The following is a 7034-nucleotide window of genomic DNA, read 5'->3' on the forward strand; positions in this document are numbered from 1 at the left end:
CCTTGCTGAATAAAAAGTATTGATTTCATTTAAAAAAAAAGAAAGAAAAAAAAATTACTGACTCCAAATTACATGACGCAGTAACGATCTTTGATTAACAGCACTATTTTATACAGGCTTATGAGGGTTTTAAAAACATAAATTCTTTTTTTTTTTTCTTTTTTTTTTCACTTTTTACATTTCATCCTTCACTGTAGTCCTAAAAAAGTATCACATGTTCTGGAAAAATCATTAAGCAGCAGAACTGTTTCCAACTTTGATAATGAATCATCATATTAGAATGATTTCATAAAGGATCATGTCCCCATGATCCTAAAAATTCAGCTTTGCATCTTTTCTAAATGAAAATGATAATGTAAAGTATAATAAATTTAAAAAACAATGTCTTTTAAATTGTAATAATGATATCACAATCCTTAAATTTTTTTTTCTGTATTTTTGATCAAATAAATGCAGGCATAAGAGAAATGAAGCATGAAGAAACTTCTTTCCTCAAAACATTGATTAAAAATAGCAATGTTTCCAAACTTTTTGACCTGCCTGTAAATATATATATATATATATATTATATATATTATTATATATATAATATATTAAATTAAAATGTGTGTTCATATAATCTGAATGAGAAAGCGATCTTACTGCAGGTGACCACAAACTGACAGGTTGTCTCCTTAGCACAGTAAGGAGTGTCCTGTTATTATGATGTGCTAGAGCGCAGGAAATCACCCTCTATTTTTGGACATGCAATTCTATGCAAACCTTAATCATGATTCATGTCACACTATCTTTATCTTTCTATAGCCTTGGAAACCGGGATCACGTAACAATGTTCAAAGATCTGGATTTAAATATGCATGCCTGCATATCCTTTGCTTTTATCTCTAATAATAAACCTCTAATTCATTCTTCTTCAGGACAGGACTGATAACAGGCACTGTAAATATAATTTGTAATGTAAATGTAGTTAAAATCTTGAAGGAAATGTTCAACGTTGGAAAATATGTCAAAGGATTAGTCCTTGTCGAGTGCAAGTCATCTTTTTTCCATTCACGTCTTTTATGAAACAGACACTTTTACATGGACTGCTTCAGATGTTCTCTTGATTTTGAATAGAACTTGAATACAATTACTGTCTAGTCCTGTGAATTTTTGCGATGGTCTTCTCTGCATATCACATCAGTTACTCCTAAAGCTATAAAGCACAATGGGAACGTTTGTTGTCATGTTAAGAACCCCTTAAATCCTTCTCCAAACGTTCACTCCGTTTTCAAAGACAAACCGAGATGCTCAGCTGATTATTCTGAGCACCTGCTCCTCCAGACCCAAAAATATTACCTAGAAAAACTCAGTTTGATGCACTACACAATTCTTCAGCCGTGTTAATCTGTCAGAACGATTGTTTGACATTTATACTGGAAATCCTTGGTGGAGGACACTAACTGCAAGACAAGTCTTTTACATCTGTGAGCGGACTAATATTAAACCTAGGGTAGCTCTTCTAGCAGCATTTGGAGAATTACATATTGTGGTGTTTTCAAGCATATTCTCTTTAGTACTGCAGAGTACATTATTCTATTGCAGCATCTGTGCATTTTAAGAGAGATTTGCAAAGAGGGTTTGATTAACTGCTTGAGTTTAGGGGTGAAGTGTGCTCCTGTTTATCTGAACAATGGAAAACAGAGACATGTTTGGAAACAATCATTATTTTCACAACTCCATTTGGTGAACAGAAAAAACACCTTCCAAAGAGGAATGACAGCATACAAGCGCCTCTATATTCTCTCTTCTGATCATTAAGGAGATCTCTGATGCGTGACATCCCAGAAATAGCCCCATGAGAGTGAGCTTTGATCCTGTTTAACATTTTCGGAAGCTGGGACTTTGATGATGCCACGTGAGTGTGTTTTAACACAGGATGCCAAAAGGATACTGTGACAGATGGCTGAGGAGCCTGCAGAGCTGTTATTGACGTGAGAATTGGACTAAAATCAAGGGAATTGTGGCTAACTGAAAGAGAAACGTGTTTACTTCTCTATTTATGCTTTTGCACATTAATCTGGGCATTATTTTGACTTTGTGTAAAATCACAATTTGATGTTGGACTAAAAGTTCTTTGTGTATTTTTTATCCGTTTAATTCATTTAGGTCACATATTCTACAATGATTCTTGAGAAGTGGGATAAAAGAGGGTGCACAATTGAAAAAAAAAAGAAAAACCATGTACTCAGACAATTGAAACATTTATGCATCTTATGTGTACAAAGCTACTGAGCTATGCTTTGATACAACCTCCCGACTTTTCTCTTTTTTTATCAAAATGTGCTTTGTACCTTTTTGTGTGTGATATAATTTAAAGTTTTTGTTTGAGAGATTTCATGTTGTTTTTAACATTTCAAAACACATTGTCATCTTAGAAGACTGATTACATTTCACATGTGACCAACAATTCCTCAACAAATCTAAAATATTATAATCGAATATTATCAAAATGTTGACAAATCTGATGGTGGTGATGAAAACCTAAATCTGTAATCATTTTAACTATCAAATACATTAAATCAATCAGTTACTGTATTAAAACAAACACAACAAACATGTTATTGTTCATAAAAGATTCACATTTAAGTATTATGATATATATTTTTGGAACACAAATGATCTATTTTCTCTTATCTCAGAACAGTATGTCTGCTGTGTATCTGCTATGGTAACGAGGTAACTTTTAAAAACAGTCATATGAACAAATAAAACAATTAGTTGTTTACCTCTATTATTTACATTCACCAGGATCTTAATATTCACATTTAAACATCTTAACAAATGATCCAAAAATGATCAGAACACATATGATCAGAATACAAATGAACTGTATTATGTATAGATATGTTTTATCCAGTGTTATGTGTTCCCTCAATCCTATGTTCCCTCAACCCTAACTCTGCTAGAAATGATGACTATCCATCCACAAAAGCAATGCTGTCAGGTCACATATTTAGTATACATTATTAGAAAAAATAAACTATTTTATATTGAATATAATTAAAAATGACTTGAAAACCACAAAAATGTGACGGCTTCACGATGAATGTCAGCTCCGTCATTGGCCCATCACCAAAAAGTTAATTTTTTTGTCTGTTTGTTTGTTGGATGGCTCATTTTGGTAACTGTTTATGTTAAACTGTTGTTAGCTCATTATTATGCATGTACCGTGTAATTTTAAGGCACGAGTAATAACACATTAGCTTGTATAAGTTGTCAATAAAATTTTTAAATGCACAAAAGGTAATGTGATTTTCACATTCAGCATGTCAAACTCCATGAAGAAATATTAAATGTTGTGTATTTAAGCCTGTTATTAAAATAAAGTAAGGATATCACCTGGTGGTGAACTGTAGTCACTACAAGCTGGACAAACTGGTGCATGTTAACCTGGAAAACCAAATAAAGGTTCTTTGGCTTGTAACAATATAGCAGATGCTAAATATAACCTTTATTTTTATATAAGATTCCATAAAGAACCATGTTTAGGAAGTGCTATAAAGCTCAAACTCGAAGAGGAAAAAAACACCTCAGTTTTATTCAGAATTTATATATATATAGAATTTGCTGCAGTTGCTGATGTTTATATGGCCAAAAAGTGTAATGAAATTCTAATATCCTGTAATGCAAATCAATGAGATCTTTATAACAGTATAACCAGCTGTGATGATGAGTTACTGTCATCCATCCTGGAAGACGAGGATAATGACGAGGAGGATGCTATTCTCCCTCCGAATCAGTCCTGTCCACCGAGCGGTAATTCGTTACTTTCCACCTCTGGTGCAGGGGTTGAGCTGTGCTTGCGATGTGCGTGGTTTTCCCATGGAATTGGGCTACTTTAACACTGTTGCCGCGGGTTGTTTTTCATGTCTGTGGGTTGAAGCGACACCAAAAACACGATTTTTAGCCCCTAATATGCTAATTTTACCCGGGAGCCCTGCCAAAAAATGTGTATTTTACCCCCCAGAACGGGATATATATGGAGGATCCCCCTCTAAAACGCGATTGGGCTAGTTTTGAGCAGCAATTGTGTGGGTTTTGTCGTGAAAACCTTGCAACCCTAAGGTGGACACAGATCTTCTGGAGGTCTGTCGTAGGGTCGCGGCTAAGCTGTCCATCAATTGCCCATCCAACCGGCAGGGAAAGGGGCAGATAGAGACCTCTACGACAGGAAAAGGCTTCCATCACATCTCCCACCAGCAAGACAATTTATACTGGCCATTTTCGCATCGGGTTCCCGTCAAGGGCTTCTCGAGACTGGGCGTACAGGGAATGGAGAATTTAGGGATGGCAGATCCTCTCCCTGTGGAAGCGTCTTTTGCAAATCATTTACACCCAAGCTGCAGGGCAGCTATCTCTTCAACCGGAGCCTCACTGCCAGGGAAAACAGAACGCTTTGCCGCCTCTGTTTTCCAGAAGATTTACAAATCCTCTGTGCTAGTGGTTCACACTTTGAACATGACGTCTCTCCTTACGGCCTATCAAACTAAGCTTTTTGAGGAAACGGGTCATCAACTGGACTCCGGATCTCCCAACCCAGCTCTGTGGGAGGAGATGTGTGTCATCGTAGATTTAAACCTGAGTACATTTCGCGGAGCTGGCCAAGTTTCAGACCTTTGAAGACCTTCGTTGTTCAATGGCATGATAATGTCAGTGGCCCAGGGGGAGTCAGCTCCCTTCTGGAGGAAAAATATCCTCCTTACTGATAAAATGAGTGATAAGAATAATTCCAATGGAAGAAAGGCAACAGGGCTTTTACTCCAGTTATTTTGTGATTCCCAAGAGAGGGGAAGGTCTCCATCCCATTACAAAAGTACAAGTTCAAAATGCTTTCACTCAAAACATTGTCTCAAAATATTAATCAGGGAGACTGGTTCACCTCAGTAGATCTCCAGGACGCAGATTTTCACATAGATATCTTTCCTGCGCACAGTAAATAGTTGAGATTTCCATATCAAAATACAGCATACGGGTATGCGACAATTTCCTTTGGCCTCTTTCTAGCTCAGAGAATTTTTACCAAATGTGTAGAGGGGGCTCTGACATCATTAAGGATTACGGGAGTCAGAGTCTTGTCTTATCCAGACGACCTGCTCATGTGTCCACCATCTCCACACCAAGTAGTGGTTGATACAAATACACTGGTGACTCATCTGGAGAGACTAGGTTTCAAGATAAACCAGACAAAGAGCTGTCTGACCCCTTCAGGGGAAATAATCTACCTGGGTCTCAGATTGAATTCAGTGGTGTTTCGATCATTTCTGTCATAGGAGCGGATCGAAGCGTTTCACTGCTTCATATCCCTTTTTTTACGAGGGAAAGCAGTCTCTCTCAGATTATGCGTCTGGTTACTGGGACTGATGGCCTCAACACTAGCAGTGGCCCCCTGGGACTACTGCGAATGAGGGGATTTCAAAACTGGGCGGTGTTACAGAGCATCTCTAGTGGGCGACGATGCACCATTGGGTGCGGATGCTCTAGCCCACGAATGGCCATATGCACTACTGTATGTGTTCCCCCCATTAAGCCTAATCGAGCCAACATTACAGAGGGTAAGAAAGCGCGGTCATATGATGATTCTAATAGCACCATACTGGCTGAGACTGTGGGTAGTGGAGATTGCACAGCTGCTCTGAGACAAGCCATGGCCATTACCAGCACGCAGGGATCCCAAGTGTGGGGGAGATATTCCACTCCTCCCCACAGAAGCTGTCTCTTTGGGCCTGGCCCATGAGAGGCTGGATTTAAATGCAGCTGGTTTACCTCCTAAGTTCACTGAGATGATTCAAAACGTGAGGGCCGCATCCACACGCTCTTTATACAGTCTCAAATGGGGAGTGTTTGAAGCATGGTGCGCAGAAAAAAACATTGTCCCTTATTTGTGTTCAATTTCGGACGTGCTATGTTTTTTGCAAGACCTCCTGGACAAAGGCAGAGCTTTTTCCACGGTTAAGGTTTATTTGGCTGCTATCTCGGCATATAGGACTTGACTCGGGTACTATAGGCCAGCATCCTCTCATTTGCCGATTTATGAGAGGAGCATGACGGTTACACCCAATATCAAAGCCGCTGGTCCCGCCCTGGGATTTGTCCATGGTCCTGAACGCGATCTCTAAAGCACTGTTTTAGCCCGTTGAGAGCATCTCCTTAAAGCTGCTGTCTTTAAAGACTGCTCAGTCGCTGTGGTTTTGCCAAGTAAGACATGTTCCTGGATCAATATCTTTTGTTGATCCTGGATCAACATTACTGTCCAAAAATATAGACTTAACCCAATCCCTACCCCTAAACCTAACCCTAACCATAATTTATTCCTAAAGTCAGAGGGAAATGAAAAGTGAATAATAAGTGTGTAGAAGCATCTAGCCCTGATTGTAAGCTTAAAACTGACATTTCTTGAAAACTTATCCCTCGATTCTGATTGGCTGATGGGAATGGTGTTCCAGGAACATGTTGTACTTGGTGAAATCACGTTCACCAGGCTGCTCTGTTACTTGCTCTTACTACAACAAAGAGGGTGAGTGAACTGCATGCTTTATCAGTCCACTCCTCATGTATGATGTTCGCTCCGGCTGGTCAAAAGGTAACTTTTAGGACTAATCCGGTGTTTATGCCTAAAGTATTCGATCACACTGGGTCTGGTCTGGCAGTGGATCTGATGGCTTTCCATCCGCCACATTTCTCATGTTCTGAGGAGGAGCAGCTACACTGTTTATGTCCAGTGCAGACTCTACAAGTATATGTGCAAAGAACCAGGGCACTTCGTAAAAGCAATCAGCTTTTTGTTTCATGGACAGACTCTTTCAAGGGAAAGCCTGTCTCCCGTCAGCGTCTCTCACACTGGGTTGTGGAGGCAATTGTGTTATGTTATAATAATGCGGATGTGGAGCCCCCAAGAGAGTTACGGGCTCACATAACTAGAGGGATAGCTACATCCTATCTTACATTCAACTCATCAGCTCATTAGTAAAGACTCCAGGACCTCAAATGTGTGT

This window comes from Cyprinus carpio, chromosome B3, assembly GCF_018340385.1.
Source record: "Cyprinus carpio isolate SPL01 chromosome B3, ASM1834038v1, whole genome shotgun sequence".
NCBI classification, from domain to species: Eukaryota; Metazoa; Chordata; class Actinopteri; order Cypriniformes; family Cyprinidae; genus Cyprinus; species Cyprinus carpio.